The following is a 16,910-nucleotide window of genomic DNA, read 5'->3' on the forward strand; positions in this document are numbered from 1 at the left end:
ATGATCCGGGAAGAGGAAGTCAGGATGGCGATTGATGGACTTGCCCTCAAGAAGTCACCCGGTCCAGATGGCTTAACATCTGAGTTCTATAAGACCTTTAAGGACACTTTGGTTCCCCTGTTGACCGAGGTATTTAATGAGTGTCTATCCTCGGGCACTCTGCCAAAGTCAATGAGGAGGTCAGCGCTGATCATCCTGTCAAAGGGTAAAGACCCGTTCCACATTGAGAATTGGCGTCCCATAGCGCTTCTCAATGTGGACCGAAAGATTCTGGCAAAAGTGCTGTTTAACCGGCTGGTGGAGTTTGCACCCCGGCTCCTTTCGGGGGCTCAGCATTGCTCTGTTCCGGGCCGCAGTACATTTAGTGCTGTGCTCAGTGTCCGAGAGGCTGTGGAGCAGGGTAGGGCTGGCCACTGGAAGGGGTACTTGCTGTCCTTGGATCAGGCAAAAGCGTTTGATCGGGTTAACCATGAGTACCTCTGGTCTGTTCTTCTGAGATTTGGCCTGCCGGGGGGGTTTGTTGATTGGCTTAAGACCTTGTACGCAGGGGCAGAGAGTTTCCCGCTTGTGAATGGTTGGATTGGCCGCTCTTTTGAGGTTGGGTCTGGTGTCCGTCAGGGTTGTCCTTTGAGCCCGTTGCTGTACGTGTTTGCAATTGATCCTTTCCTTAGGAGGATTGATTGTGGACCGTTGGCGGGGGTGAGAATGGACCTGGCGGTGCCGGATTTGGCTCTGAGGGCGGTAGCGTATGCTGATGATGTCACCGTGTTTGTCTCCTCACAAGAGGAAGGCCAATGGGTGATGTCAGAGGTGGACCGCTACTCGGAGGCATCCGGGTCCAAGATCAACCGGAATAAGTGCGAGAGTCTCTGGCTGGGAGGGGGAGATCCTAATTTTGATCTCCCGGACGCCCTTCCAGAGCCCCAGGAATCTGCAAAAGTTCTCGGCATCGAATTTGGCCAAGGGGATTACCCCAAACAAAACTGGGACAGCAGGCTTAAGATCGCCGCTCAGAAGGTGGATCAGTGGAAGGGTTGGTCTTTGACCCTCCGGGAAAGGGTTAACCTGATCAAAACATTCCTGCTCCCTTTACTGATATACCTGGGCAGTGTATGCATGTTGCCAGAACCTCTTTGGACCCGGGTCTACAGTGTGTTCTTCCAAATGTTATGGGGGAACAGACTGAACCTAGTGAAGAGGGAGGTTACTTACCGTACAAGGAGACTAGGGGGGTTGTGTATGGTCAACCCTGTGGTGTTCCTAGTGAATACCTTTCTTAAGACCAATATAGCAAACCTCTGGTCAGAGAGGGCTCCTCCGTGGGTATCCTCCTGTAGGGGATGGTTTTGGCCTTTCTTCCAGGAATGGGAGACAGGAGGGCAAGTGAAGGATCTTCGCACACCACACGGGCATCTCCCGGCTTACGCTACCCCGGTTCTGAAGGTTATTCGTCGGTGGGGTCTGGGGATGGGGAAGATTAGGACTCTGTCGAGGAAATTCCTTGACAAGAGGGTCCTGTCTTTTCATTTCCAGAGGCCATTGGCGCTCAAGGACTGCCCAAGTCGGGATCTGGAGGTGGGTTTAGAGCTTTTGAATTCTATCAGGATCCCCTTGAAGTTTTGGGACTTGACTTGGCGCTGCTTCCATGGGAAACTGTGTGTGAGGGACAATCTGAAGTGCAGGAGCTCTGATGACCGGGGATGTCCCCGCGAAGAGTGTGGAGGCATGCTGGAAAGCATGGAGCATTTTCTGCTTCATTGTCCCTTTAACACAGAGGTTTACACCAGGGTGGGCGCTTCCATTGGTTGGCCTCGGCTGGCCAGTCTCTCCTATGCGGAATGGGCCTATGGGGCATTCAGAAACCTTGGAGGCTGGGACCGGTGCACTTTATTCCTAGTCAGCTCAGTGGTTAGGTACTACACGTGGAACGCACGGTGTTTAGTGTCGACGCAGCGTAAAATCCTCCCTGTGGATGTGGTGGTTAGGAACATTCTCGGTGACCTGGTGAAGGTGCGTTCTCTGGAGTACGAGAGGCTGGGTGCTGGCAGGGCCTCTCGTCTATGGAGGGGCTCTGCCTTTAAAGTGCCTTAGCCTGTTGTCTCCCCCTGGTGGTGGGCTGATGCTGGCACATTAGTCTTTTTGTTTTGAGCAGTTGGTTTATGGTAATATAGGGCTTGCAGGCGCTGAACTTGAGCTTTAGGGGTTTGTTGTTTGGCTTATAGTGTTATATGTATTTGTTATTGTATTTATTGTTGTAGTCTATTTGTATACTTGTATATTGTTATATTTTATGTAATGTATATATTGTATATATTGTGTGATGCCACCTGGGGATTGGGTTTAGTTTAGGTTGGGTGGTGGGTTAAAAAGGGGGGAGGGGGTTTGTATGGGACTTTTATATATACAGAAAATCCTGGACTGGTTCATGGACGTCTGGTAACATGTACTGGGGGCATGGGATGCGGGACCAGCTCAGGGCCAAAAAAAAAAAAAAAAAAAGTGGTGTTATTTTGTTTGTGTTGGTTTTTATTATTTTGTATATATTATTGTTGTTGTTGTTATTCTTTTGGTATATTACTGGTATTGGGTTTTTGGTATTGCAACTGGGCCAGGAAATTCACATTTAGTATTAGTGTATATTAGTGTATATAGTTTATTAGTATGGTATGGTATTATGGGTATTATAGGAATATGTATTTTGTAAATATTGTATATATTTGTTTGTGTGCAGGAATGAGTGTGGGGTGGACCGGTGTTGTATTTTATGCTATGGTGTTGGTTTTATGATCGTTATATTGATATGTTCTGTCGGATATGATATGTTTATGTTTTGTAATTTTTTTATTGTTATGTTTGAAATTTTAATAAAAGATCTACAGGATATAACTCAGGATCAGTAATGTAAGGTATGTACACAGTGAGGGTATGTTCACATGGCAAAATGACCGTGCAGAATTCTGGCAGCAGAATTATTTCAATGAGATTCTGCTAGACTGTGCACATGGTGGAAATTCTGCGGCAGATGTATCTACCACAGAAATCCTGATGCCAGTGTCCGTAGACTTGTCTATTCTTTCTGCTTATATCGTTCGGAAATGCATTGCCATCTATGAGACAGCACATTTCCAAGCAGTCAAAGCACCTGTAGGAACTTTCAAATGTGCATAATGTCCGCCTGTGTTTTACAGATGGACATTCTGCACATTTAACTGCTGTGTGAACAAAGCCTGACTCTTCCAGCAGAATATGGATCAGGGTTGGACAGAGGGGTCTGGTGGAGTACAGGGGGTCAGGGATGAACAGAGGGGTCTGGAGAAGTACAGGGGTCAGGGATGGACCTAGTCAGAGTGGGTCCCTAACTGAACACTGGCGTAGCGCTGGGCGACGATCACTGCCTCCGAGACACAATGCCCACAGGGGGAATGACCCAGTGGCCAGGCAGTCCCACTGATGCCCGACCAAGCCCCTGGTTTGCTTAGTATTGGCAGTCCTGCCGCCAACCGGCCCACAAACGGCAGGGATAATAAACGGAATGTCCACAGCAGATTTTAATGAGATAACTGGAACTTTTATTTAAACTTTTATGCAACAGTCTTTACAAGTATACAGTGTCTCTTGAGGTAACTGGGATGCAGGTTCCTCACAGCCTTTGCTGGGACTTGTAGCTTTTAGCTTTAAGCAGGTCACTGTGCTACTAATTATAAGATTTGAGTGGAATAGTAGTCACACAGGATTTGTAGGTTGAGCTTTATAACTCACAGTTTTAGTGGCTGCTGGTTCAATAAGCTTTGGCCTAAGAGAGTAGAGAGCAGGAACCAAGAGAGCAGGAACAAGAGAGTGAATTTAGAGACTACAGCCCCTTATATACTAGGCAGGGCTGAACTAATCCCATTGGTTGTAAAGCCTGTAAGTCCTGAACCCAGATGGTACATCACATGACATCCTCACATGACCCTGGAAGGTCCTAAATATATGTACAACCATTATCATATACCACATGACCTGGGTAGGTCCTATACACTTGTACACTATAAAAAAATATATTTATATGAGGCGACCAAGGGGCAAGCCCTGCAGGAGAGCCCTGTGGAAATGGAGGGACTCTAGCTGAGGGGACTTTAGACAGGGACAGAACAAGGTCATGTACCGGGACACCACACTACCATGTACTCCCTGCCAGAGGACTGGGAGAATGCAGGGAGGAAGCCCTTATGCAGTCTCCTGCTAATTAAAAACTCCTGGGCTGAATGGGTGGAGTGCTGGCCATGGAAGAAGGGAGAGACTACAAATGTACAACACAAATAGAGAAATATAGCCGAATGGTATTTTTATTACCCTGCCGTTATCTATGTAGAGACCGTCTGGAATCAGATTAATGTATGGTTTTAGCAAGGGGAGGCTAAATATTGGCAATCCTGGAGATTCTGCTCCAGGCCCCGTACGACCTGATGAACAAGGGCAACCCCCCCTTACCCAGCCCCTCTTCTTTTTAGGCCTTCAGCCATTAGAAGTCACTTTTAGACAGCTCTTATGAGCAGAGCTGTCTGAGCAGGCGGTACGTCCTCTGACATGCCCTTGACGTTGCTGCTGCAGTGTCCTGATTGCTGCCAACCAAAGAGGAGCAAAGCAGCGGCAGAGCAGGGGAGAGTGCACTGGGCCGCCCTTCATTTTTAGTGCTCCACCGTCCACAGTATCAGTCGGCTGCCTACCTGCCAGAGCCACCCAGCCAACCGCCACTCATGGGGAAATAGCAGCCTGGGGGTCAGGTAAAAAATTTCTGTGGCCTCAGGCAGGGAACATTAAATTTACAGATATATACTACACACCTATGCACACCATGCATGTGGCCAGGCCAGCTTTAGCTTAATTTTTCCTGTTTGCAGAACACATATGGAGAGGGCAGGTAAGCTGCAAACTGTATATAGTGCAGCATATAACTGTTTCCCCAAACAGGGAGCCTCCAGCTGTTGCAAAACTACAACTCCCAGCATGTCCAGACAGTCCAAAGGCTGTAATGGCATGCTGTGATTTGTAGTTTTCCAACAGCTGAAGTCTCCCTGTATGAGAAACACTGGTATATACTATTTACAAATGTACAATACAAATAGAGAAACACAACTGCACATCCACCATTAGTATTTTGATCTAATTACTTCTCAGCATAATTTAAAAAACTAACAGGTTGTTAGTATACATTTTGATCAAAAAGTACAAGCCCACTCGCCACATCAAGGCCACCTAGTCAGAGTGGGTCCCTAACCGAACACTAGTGTAGCTCCAGGCAACGACCACTGCCTCCGAGACACATTGCCCACAGGGGGAACGACCCAGTGGCCAGGCAGCCCCACTGCTGCCAGACCAAGCCCCTGGCTCTGGGCCACTCCACCCCACAGACAAAGCATCACAGAAACAATGGCTGCCACAGAGAACCACACCAGTGTGAACACTTACCATGTGCTCCCTGCCAGAGGACTGGGAGAATTCTAGGAGAAAATCCATATGCAGTCTCCTGTTAATTAAAAATGTCTGGTCCGAATGGGTGGAGTGGCGTGCTGGCCATGGAAGAAGGGAGAGACTACATATGTACAACCCAAATAGAGAAACATAGCCGCACATCCACCATTTGTATTTTGATCTACTTGCTTCTCAGTATAATAAAAAAAATGAACAGGTTGTTAGTATACATTTTGATCAAAAAGTAGAAGTCCACTCGCCACGTTAAGGCCACCTAATCAGAGTGGGTCCCTAACCAAACACTGGCGTAGTGCCTGGCGGTGACCACTGCCTCCGAGACACCATGCTGGGAGCACATGGTAAGTGAGCTTTTTACATCTGTTCACACTGGTGCGGTGCTGTGTGGCGTCCATTGCTGCAAAGGGACTGGTTTGAATGGCATTGGGGCTGCTCTGCCAGTGGGTCGTTCCCCCTGTGGGAACTGGTGTTGCGGCGGTGGTGGTTGCATCTCAGTGCTGTGCCATTTTATGCTAGGGATGTTAGGGACCCGTTACTTACAGGTGGCTGTGACGTGGCTAGCGGGCTTGCACTTCATTATCAAAAAGTACAGGGTGGACCATTTATATGGATGCACCTTAATAAAATGGCAATGGTTGGTGATATTAACTTCCTGTTTGTGGCACATTAGTATATGTGAGGGGGGAAACGTTTCAAGATGGGTGGTGACCATGGTGGCCATTTTGAAGTTGGCCATTTTGAATCCAACTTTTGTTTTTTCAATAGGAAGAGGGTCATGTGACAATGAAAACAAAGAAAAACAATGATGTGCTTGGTTTTAATGTAACTTTATTCTTTCATGAGTTATTTACAAGTTTCTCTTTGTTTACAGCCATTGACATGTCGTCGAGGTTAACACGTGAGGAGCGGATAGAAATTGTGTTGATGTCTGGTACTCGCAGTAACCGGGTCATTGCAGCAGATTTCAATGCAAGACACCCTACGAGACCACCCATCTCCCATGCTACAGTTGGCAAACTGCTTGCTAAGTTTCGTGAAACTGGTTCAGTGTTGGATTTGCAAAATATGGACGCATGAAATCTGTCACTAATGAAGAAACATCAGTGGCTGTCTTAGCTTCATTCAGCAAGAGCCCACAGCGTAGCACTCACCGCATGTCACTGTAGAGTGGCATTAGTCGAACTTCCCTTCGGTGGATATTAGCTACTCACAAATGGCACCCTTACAAACTCCAGCTACTGCAGCATCTCAACGAGGATGACCCAGATCGGTGCACTGAATTTGCAGAATGGGCAAAACAAAAATTGGAACAGGTCCCTCTGTTTACGCAGAAGATTTTGTTCAGTGATGAGGAAACTTTTATGTGAATGGTGAAGTTAACAAACAAAACCACCGCTATTGGTCTGACACTAACCCACATTGAATAGATCCCTCCAAGACTGTTGGAACACAAAAATTGATGGTATGGTGTGGTATATGGGGTACAAAGATAGTGGGGCCATTCTTCTTCAATGGAAACCTCAAGGCCACTGGATATGCGAAATTGCTACATGATGATGTGTTTCCCTCTTTATGCAATGAAGCTGGCACGTTCCCTGAGTTTTTCCAGCAAGATGGTGCACCACCAAGTTATGGGTGTCAGGTCCGAGCATTCCTAGATGAACAGTTTCCTGGAAAGTGGATTGGTCGTCGTGGGCCAGTTGAATGGCCCCCAAGGTCTCCCGATCTGACCCCCTTAGACTTTTATCTTTCGGGTCATCTGAAGGCAATTGTCTATGCTGTGAAGATACGAGATGTGCAGCACCTGAAACTATGGATACTGGAAGCCTGTGCTAGCATTTCTCCTGCAGTGTTTCTATCAGTGTGTGAAGAGTGGGAGAAGAGGGTTGCATTGACAATCCAACACAATGGACAGCACATTGAACACATTTTATAAGTGGTCAGAAACTTGTAAATAATTAATGAAAGAATAAAGTTACGTTAAAACCAAGCACATCATTGTTTTTCTTGTGAAACTCCCAATAAGTTTGATGTGTCACATGACCCTCTTCCTATTGAAAAAACAAAAGTTGGATTCAAAATGGCTGACTTCAAAATGGCCGCCATGGTCACCACCCATCTTGAAAAGTTTCCCCCCTCACATATACTAATATGCCACAAACAGGAAGGTAATATCACCAACCATTCCCATTTTATTAAGGTGTATCCATATAAATGGCCCACCCTGTACACTAATGCCCTGTTAGTTTAATAAATGTTGCTGAGAAGCATTATATCAAGATGCATGTTGTAGATGTGCGACCATGTCTGTTTTTTTTTTTTTTTTCGATTTGAATTCACATATACTATATACAGCCTGTAGCCTACCTGTTCCCTCCTTATGCGTTCTGCAGAAAGGAAAAATGTGTATAATCCCCTCCTAATAAAAGTTTTTATCACCCCCCCCCCTTTATAAATAAAATACTGTAAACAAAAATAAACATAAACATACTGTCACGTGCATAAATGTCTGAACTATTTAAATATAATGTTAATTAAATGGCACGGTTAATGGCATACATGTAAAAAAAATTGTAAATTCCAGAAATACAGATTTTTGGTCTTCTTATGTAACCTTGTATACCAGAATGGGTTGGTCAGGGATGGACAGAGAGGTCCGGAGGAGTACAGAGGGGTCTAGATGGGACAAGGAGAGCTTAGAGAGGTTAACAAAAGGGTTGGAAAGGACATACTGTCTGTGTCAATGGCACTGTTTCCCATCTCCCTCTCTGGCTGCTCCTGTGAAGCTGTTTAAAGGGGTACTCCGGTGCTTAGACATGCTTGGGTGAGGACAAGATTCTTTTGAGAAAACCAGTTTATGACAAGAGGCTTGAGGAGAGAAACGTGGAAGGAATTGGGAATTAGTAACGTGGCTGGTAGAAAGAGTTTGTTACTGAATGCTTGTAGGAAAGTGATCCTTCACGGCGCTCCTTTTGTTATAAATGGTCAGAAACCGATGCGGACAAAGGTTTATAATAAAAGTAAAGGACTTTATTCTTAATAGCGCTACGGACTACGCATTTCTGGGGGCTTGCTCCCCCCTTCCTCAGGTTCAATGGGGAATGAGAAAACATAATGTGTTTTTATACACAAAAAAAGCCTGGGAAAAAGTACATCCATCTGCTTAGCGGTCACAGCTGGAACGGCTGCTAAGTCGGGACCTGTACCTGTTCTATCCTCTCAGAACTGGGCTTCTGCTCCAGGACCCCGGCAAATGCCGATATTATTACGCAAGTCACTATTAGTATTTTTCTCCCTAAGAATTTCTTTTTATAGTTATGGATTAATAATTCTGGTTGAGTTTTATATGTTGTATGCATTTAAGTGTGGGTTTTAATTATAATTGAGATCGGAACATTCCCGCAGAATCTAAGCTGTCTTGTAAGTTGTATGGAACGCCCACATGTACTTTTTCGCGGGCTTTTTTTGTGTATAAAAACACATTATATTTGCTCATTCCCATTGGACCTGAGGAAGGGGGGAGCAAGCCCCCAGAAACGCGTAGTCCGTAGCGCTATTAAGAATAAAGTCCTTTACTTTTATTTTAAACCTTTGTCTGCATCGGTTTCTGACCATTTATAACAAAGGAGCGCCGTGAAGGATCACTTTCCTACAAGCATTCAGTAACTCTCATAAGAAAACTGTCCACGGGATCTCCAAGACGGGCTGATCCAGGCTGAACCTTTACCCCAGACTCCATGCTGTTGAGTCCCAAGGTGATCACAGGTGTTGTGCTCTTAGCATAACACCAAAAGGTGAGCATACCTGTTACGCCGAGCGCTCCGGGACCCCGCTCCTCCCCGGAGCGCTCGCTACACTCTCGCTCCCGCAGCGCCCCGGTCAGATCCACTGACCGGGTGCGCTGCGATACCGCCTCCAGCCGGGATGCGATTCGCGATGCGGGTGGCGCCCGCTCGCGATGCGCACCCCGGCTCCCGTACCTGACTCGCTCTCCGCCGGTCCTGTCCCGGCGCGCGCGGCCCCGCTCCCTAGGGCGCGCGCGCGCCGGGTCTCTGCGATTTAAAGGGCCACTGCGCCGCTGATTGGCGCAGTGGTTCTAATCAGTGTGTTCACCTGTGCACTCCCTATGTATACCTCACTTCCCCTGCACTCCCTCGCCGGATCTTGTTGCCATTGTGCCAGTGAAAGCGTTCCCTTGTGTGTTCCTAGCCTGTGTTCCAGACCTCCTGCCGTTGCCCCTGACTACGATCCTTGCTGCCTGCCCCGACCTTCTGCTACGTCCGACCTTGCTTCTGTCTACTCCCTTGTACCGCGCCTATCTTCAGCAGTCAGAGAGGTTGAGCCGTTGCTAGTGGATACGACCTGGTCACTACCGCCGCAGCAAGACCATCCCGCTTTGCGGCGGGCTCTGGTGAATACCAGTAGTGACTTAGAACCGGTCCACTAGCACGGTCCACGCCAATCCCTCTCTGGCACAGAGGATCCACCTCCTGCCAGCCGGCATCGTGACAGTAGATCCGGCCATGGATCCCGCTGAAGTTCCTCTGCCAGTTGTCGCCGACCTCACCACGGTGGTCGCCCAGCAGTCACAACAGATAGCGCAACAAGGCCACCAGCTGTCTCAACTGACCGTGATGCTACAGCAGCTACTACCACAGCTTCAGCAATCATCTCCTCCGCCAGCTCCTGCACCTCCTCCGCAGCGAGTGGCCGCCTCAGGCCTACGACTATCCTTGCCGGATAAATTTGATGGGGACTCTAAGTTTTGCCGTGGCTTTCTTTCACAATGTTCCCTGCACTTGGAGATGATGTCGGACCAGTTTCCTACTGAAAGGTCTAAGGTGGCTTTCGTAGTCAGCCTTCTGTCTGGAAAAGCTCTGTCATGGGCCACACCACTCTGGGACCGCAATGACCCCGTCACTGCCTCTGTACACTCCTTCTTCTCGGAAATTCGAAGTGTCTTTGAGGAACCTGCCCGAGCCTCTTCTGCTGAACCTGCCCTGCTGAACCTGGTCCAGGGTAATTCTTCCGTTGGCGAGTACGCCGTGCAATTCCGTACTCTTGCTTCAGAACTTTCCTGGAATAATGAGGCCCTCTGCGCGACCTTTAAAAAAGGCCTATCCAGCAACATTAAAGATGTTCTGGCCGCACGAGAAATTCCTGCTAACCTACATGAACTCATTCATCTAGCCACTCGCATTGACATGCGTTTTTCCGAAAGGCGTCAGGAGCTCCGCCAGGATATGGACTTTGTTCGCACGAGGCGTTTTTTCTCCCCGGCCCCTCTCTCCTCTGGTCCTCTGCAATCCGTTCCTGTGCCTCCCGCCGTGGAGGCTATGCAAGTTGACCGGTCTCGCCTGACACCTCAAGAGAGGACACGACGCCGCATGGAGAATCTCTGCCTGTACTGTGCCGGTACCGAACACTTCCTGAAGGATTGTCCTATCCGTCCTCCCCGCCTGGAAAGACGTACGCTGACTCCGCACAAAGGTGAAACAGTCCTTGATGTCAACTCTGCTTCTCCACGTCTTACTGTGCCTGTGCGGATATCTGCCTCTACCTTCTCCTTCTCCACTAAGGCCTTCTTGGACTCCGGATCTGCAGGAAACTTTATTTTGGCCTCTCTCATCAACAGGTTCAACATCCCAGTGACCAGTCTCGCCAGACCTCTCTACATCAATTGCGTTAACAATGAAAGATTGGACTGTGCCGTGCGTTACCGCACGGAACCCCTCCTAATGTGCATCGGACCTCACCACGAAAAAATTGAGTTTTTGGTCCTCTCCAATTGCACTTCCGAAATTCTCCTTGGACTACCCTGGCTTCAACACCATTCCCCAACCCTGGATTGGTCCACAGGGGAGATCAAGAGTTGGGGTCCCTCTTGTTTCAAGGACTGCCTTAAACCGGTTACCAGTACTCCTTGCCGTGACCCTGTGGTTCCCCCTGTAAACGGTCTCCCTAAGGCCTATATGGACTTTGCGGATGTTTTTTGCAAAAAACAAGCTGAGACTCTACCTCCTCACAGGCCTTATGACTGTCCTATTGACCTCCTCCCGGGCACTACTCCACCCCGGGGCAGAATTTATCCTCTCTCTGCCCCAGAGACTCTTGCTATGTCTGAGTACATCCAGGAAAATTTAAAAAAGGGCTTTATCCGCAAATCCTCCTCTCCTGCCGGAGCCGGATTTTTCTTTGTGTCCAAAAAGATAGCTCCCTACGTCCTTGCATTGACTACCGCGGTCTTAATAAAATCACGGTAAAGAACCGCTACCCTCTACCTCTCATCCCTGAACTCTTTGATCGCCTCCAAGGTGCCCACATCTTTACCAAACTGGACTTAAGAGGTGCTTATAATCTCATCCGCATCAGAGAGGGGGATGAATGGAAAACGGCATTTAACACTAGAGATGGACACTTTGAGTATCTGGTCATGCCCTTTGGCCTGTGCAACGCCCCTGCCGTCTTCCAAGACTTTGTTAATGAAATTTTTCGTGATCTCTTATATTCCTGTGTTGTTGTGTATCTGGACGATATCCTGATTTTTTCTGCCAACCTAGAAGAACACCGCCAGCATGTCCGCATGGTTCTTCAGAGACTTCGTGACAATCAACTTTATGCCAAAATGGAGAAATGTCTGTTTGAATGTCAATCTCTTCCTTTCCTAGGATACTTGGTCTCTGGCCAGGGACTACAAATGGATCCAGACAAACTCTCTGCCGTCTTAGATTGGCCACGCCCCTCCGGACTCCGTGCTATCCAACGTTTTTTGGGGTTCGCCAATTATTACAGACAATTTATTCCACATTTTTCCCCCATTGTGGCTCCTATCGTGGCTTTAACCAAAAAGAATGCCAATCCTAAGTCATGGCCTCCTCAAGCAGAAGACGCCTTTAAACAGCTCAAGTCTGCCTTTTCTTCAGCTCCCGTGCTCTCCAGACCTGACCCATCTAAACCCTTCCTATTGGAGGTTGATGCCTCCTCAGTAGGAGCTGGAGCGGTCCTTCTACAAAAAAATTCTTCCGGGCATGCTGTTACTTGTGGTTTTTTTTCTAGGACCTTCTCTCCGGCGGAGAGGAACTACTCCATCGGGGATCGAGAGCTACTAGCCATTAAATTAGCACTTGAGGAATGGAGGCATCTGCTGGAGGGATCAAGATTTCCAGTTATTATTTACACCGATCACAAGAACCTCTCCTATCTCCAGTCTGCCCAACGGCTGAATCCTCGCCAGGCCAGGTGGTCTCTGTTCTTTGCCCGATTTAATTTTGAAATTCACTTTCGGCCTGCCGATAAGAACATTAGGGCCGATGCTCTCTCTCGTTCCTCGGATGCCTCGGAAGTAGAGCTCTCTCCGCAACACATCATTCCTCCTGACTGCCTGATCTCCACTTCTCCAGCCTCCATCAGGCAAACTCCTCCAGGGAAGACCTTCATCTCTCCACGCCAACGCCTCGGAATCCTCAAATGGGGTCACTCCTCCCATCTCGCAGGTCATGCGGGCATCAAGAAATCCGTGCAACTCATCTCTCGTTTCTATTGGTGGCCGACTCTGGAGACGGATGTTGTGGATTTTGTGCGAGCCTGCACTGTCTGTGCCCGGGATAAGACTTCTCGCCAGAAGCCCGCTGGTCTTCTTCATCCTCTGCCTGTTCCCGAACAGCCTTGGTCTCTGATTGGTATGGACTTTATTACAGACTTACCCTCATCCCGTGGCAACACTGTTGTTTGGGTGGTCGTTGATCGATTCTCCAAGATGGCACATTTCATCCCTCTTCCTGGTCTTCCTTCTGCGCCTCAGTTGGCAAAACAATTTTTTGTACACATTTTTCGTCTTCACGGGTTGCCCACGCAGATCGTCTCGGATAGAGGCGTCCAATTCGTGTCTAAATTCTGGAGGGCTCTCTGTAAACAACTCAAGATTAAATTAAACTTTTCTTCTGCTTATCATCCTCAATCCAATGGGCAAGTAGAAAGAATTAACCAGGTCCTGGGTGATTATTTACGGCATTTTGTTTCCTCCCGCCAGGATGACTGGGCAGATCTTCTACCATGGGCCGAATTCTCGTATAACTTCAGAGTTTCTGAATCTTCTTCCAAATCCCCATTTTTCGTGGTGTACGGCCGTCACCCTCTTCCCCCCCTCCCTACTCCCTTGCCCTCTGGTGTACCCGCTGTGGATGAAATAACTCGTGATCTTTCCACCATATGGAAAGAGACCCAAAATTCTCTCTTACAGGCTTCATCACGCATGAAGAAGTTTGCTGATAAGAAAAGAAGAGCTCCCCCCATTTTTTCTCCCGGAGACAAGGTATGGCTCTCCGCTAAATATGTCCGCTTCCGTGTTCCCAGCTACAAATTGGGACCACGCTATCTTGGTCCTTTCAAAATTTTGTGCCAGATTAATCCTGTCTCTTATAAACTTCTTCTCCCTCCTTCTCTTCGTATTCCTAATGCCTTTCACGTTTCTCTTCTTAAACCACTCATCATCAACCGTTTCTCTCCTAAACTTATCTCTCCCACTCCTGTCTCCGGTTCTTCAGACATCTTTCCTGTAAAAGAGATACTGGCCTCCAAAAAGGTCAGAGGAAAAACCTTCTTTTTGGTTGACTGGGAGGGCTGTGGTCCTGAAGAGAGATCTTGGGAACCTGAGGACAATATCCTAGATAAAAATCTGGTCCTCAGGTTCTCAGGCTCCAAGAAGAGGGGGAGACCCAAGGGGGGGGTACTGTTACGCCGAGCGCTCCGGGTCCCCGCTCCTCCCCGGAGCGCTCGCTACACTCTCGCTCCCGCAGCGCCCCGGTCAGATCCACTGACCGGGTGCGCTGCGATACCGCCTCCAGCCGGGATGCGATTCGCGATGCGGGTGGCGCCCGCTCGCGATGCGCACCCCGGCTCCCGTACCTGACTCGCTCTCCGTCGGTCCTGTCCCGGCGCGCGCGGCCCCGCTCCCTAGGGCGCGCGCGCGCCGGGTCTCTGCGATTTAAAGGGCCACTGCGCCGCTGATTGGCGCAGTGGTTCTAATCAGTGTGTTCACCTGTGCACTCCCTATGTATACCTCACTTCCCCTGCACTCCCTCGCCGGATCTTGTTGCCATTGTGCCAGTGAAAGCGTTCCCTTGTGTGTTCCTAGCCTGTGTTCCAGACCTCCTGCCGTTGCCCCTGACTACGATCCTTGCTGCCTGCCCCGACCTTCTGCTACGTCCGACCTTGCTTCTGTCTACTCCCTTGTACCGCGCCTATCTTCAGCAGTCAGAGAGGTTGAGCCGTTGCTAGTGGATACGACCTGGTCACTACCGCCGCAGCAAGACCATCCCGCTTTACGGCGGGCTCTGGTGAATACCAGTAGTGACTTAGAACCGGTCCACTAGCACGGTCCACGCCAATCCCTCTCTGGCACAGAGGATCCACCTCCTGCCAGCCGGCATCGTGACAATACCATTTTTCTGACTTTTGATACCAAAGTAAAGGAATAACGGCACATAGTTTTGCGCTCTCTGTCTCCTTTTTTTCATATCTGAATCTACTGCCAAGACAGAGTTTGTAGGAGACTGGATTAATTTTTGTAGACTCTGGAAGGAACCAAGGTAGCAAGGACCAAGCTTGGAACAGGGTATCTTGAAGCGGATGTACTTGGATTAAAGCCACACCATGTCACAAGGAGAGAAGGACGGAGGAGGTCTTCTACTTTTATCAGCTTGCGCCTTTATGCGTAAAGAAGCCTGGGATAATGATTGTTGGGTCTGTTGCTAGATGGTGGAGAAGTCACGGACCAGCTCAGGCACACCGGAGGAAACTGGGAGAGGAAGAGGAGAACGGAGATGACGTCCGTAGACAACAAAAAAGGGAGACGACCTTGTGGACTCGGAATTCTTATGTTTATGAGAGAATTCAGCCCAGGGGAGAAGGTCGACCCAATCATCTTGACGAGCTGAAACAAAATGCCGAAGATAAGTCTCAAGGATTTGATTAACTCTCTCCACCTAACCATTAGATTGAGGGTGGTAGGCCAAGGAGAAAGGGATCGCCAGAACTTAGAGATAACTTTCACACCACTATCCGAAACAATAGGCTGAGGAAGACCATGTAAACAAATGACATGCAGGAAGAAGTACTTTTCCAGCTGTGGAGCAGAAGGAAGACCTGGTAGAAGAATGAAACGAGCCATCTTGGAAAACCGATCTACAACGACCCAAATGACAATGTTAGTATGAGATGGTGGCAAATCGGTGATGAAATCCATGGCGATATGGGACCAGGGAGTCTATGGAATGGGTAAAGGCTGTAAGAGTCCTGCAGGTCTCCACCAGTAGTACCGGGAGTTTAGAAGTAGAGTCTTGCGTATATCAGGATGACCTGCTGTCAAGCAAGAATGACCCCATTTCAGTACCTTGCGTCTCAATCTGGCAGGCACAAAGGATTTCCCCGGAGGTACTTGCTAAATTTCGGCAGGAGCGGCAGGAATCAAACGTTCAGGAGGAATAATATACCTAGGCGTGGAGTGCAAACCAATGACGTCAGAGGACCTGGAGAGAGCATCTGCTCTGATGCTCTTGTCTGCTGGACGGAAGTGGATGAAGAAGTTGAACCTAGAAAAGAACAGTGACCACCTTTCTTGGCGGGGGTTCAAATGCTGAGAAGACTGAAGGTATAGAGGATTCTTATGGTTGTAGTAGATCCTGACCGGATGAGAAGAACCTTTCAATAAATGTTGCCATTCCTCCAAAACTAGCTTGATAGCGAGGAGTTCACGATCTCCAAAGGAGTAATTCCTCTCAGCAGGAGAGAATGTCTTGGAGAAGAACCCACAAGTTACAGTCTGGCCCTTGGCGTTTTTCTGAGTAAGAACGGCACCTGCTCCAATAGATGAGGCATCAACCTCCAAAGCGAAGGGCCTCTCCGGATCAGGTCTTGTAAGCACAGGAGCAGAGGCAAACGCAGACTTTAAATGAGAGAAGGCCTCTTCAGCCTCTTGATGCCAAGATTTAGGATTAGATGCCTTCTTAGTGAGAGCCACAATAGGAGCAAACAAGGATAAAAATTTGGGATAAACTGACGATAATAGTTAGCGAATCTCAGAAAGCGTTGAATAACACGTAGGCTCGAAGGACGAGGCCAATCCAATACTGCAGACAATTTATCTGGATCCATCTGCAGGCCCTGATGAGAGACAATGTACCCAAGAAACAGAAGACTAGACTTCTCGAACAGACATTTCTCCAGTTTGGCGTAGAGATGATTCTTCCGTAGTTGCTGAAGAACCAGACGAACATGAGTACAATGCTCCTCTACGTTGGAAGAGAAGATCAGAATGTTATCTAGGTATACGACAACACAGGTGTATGGAAGATCACAGAAGATATCATTGACAAACTCTTGAAAAACGGCTGGAGCATTGCAGAGACCAAAAGGCATTACGAGGTACTCAAAATGTCCGT

The sequence above is a fragment of the Hyla sarda genome, chromosome 1 (genome assembly GCF_029499605.1).
Source record: "Hyla sarda isolate aHylSar1 chromosome 1, aHylSar1.hap1, whole genome shotgun sequence".
In the NCBI taxonomy this organism is placed as follows: Eukaryota; Metazoa; Chordata; class Amphibia; order Anura; family Hylidae; genus Hyla; species Hyla sarda.